At 45.2% G+C, this 524-nt stretch overlaps 1 protein-coding gene across 1 annotated transcript in view; it reads right to left on the reverse strand.

The window, feature by feature from the left end:
- The window catches only part of Etv6 (ETS variant transcription factor 6), a 229,538-nt gene that overhangs the window by 151,808 nt on the left and 77,206 nt on the right, over positions 1–524 (reverse strand). The window lies entirely within an intron of this gene.

The raw sequence follows: 524 nt of genomic DNA on the forward strand, positions 1-524 counted from the left end.
GATGATGATGATGATGATGATGATGATGATGATGATGATGATGATGAGTGACACAGTAAATCAAGAACCCAGGTATAGTCTTTTCTAAAGGTCAGTACAGTTCCTGGGGTGGGGTTACTGAAAAGATAGTTCAGCTGAGAAAGCACTTAGCGTGCAAGCAGAAAGACCTAAGTTCAGTTCTTAGAACCCATACTGAAACAACAACAAAACCATAACTGAAGCATGGTGGCATGCACTTAGAACACCACAGGGACAAGAAATCCCCCAGTCTCCCTGGCCGGACAGCTTACCTTACTTGGAGAGTTCCAAGCAAATCAGAGTTTCAAAAGTAGATAGATACAGACCAACTGACCGACAGACAGAATGACAGACGAATCAGGGTAGAAAGCTCTTAAGGATAAAACCTGAAGTTGTCCTCTGGGCTACAATTCATGTGCATGCTCACCTGCACACATTGTGCACCAGCACCCGCACGCACACACACACACACACACACACACACACACACACACACACACACACAC

This window comes from Psammomys obesus, unplaced genomic scaffold, assembly GCF_907164565.1.
Source record: "Psammomys obesus unplaced genomic scaffold, mPsaObe1.curated_primary_1811, whole genome shotgun sequence".
Taxonomy (NCBI): Eukaryota; Metazoa; Chordata; class Mammalia; order Rodentia; family Muridae; genus Psammomys; species Psammomys obesus.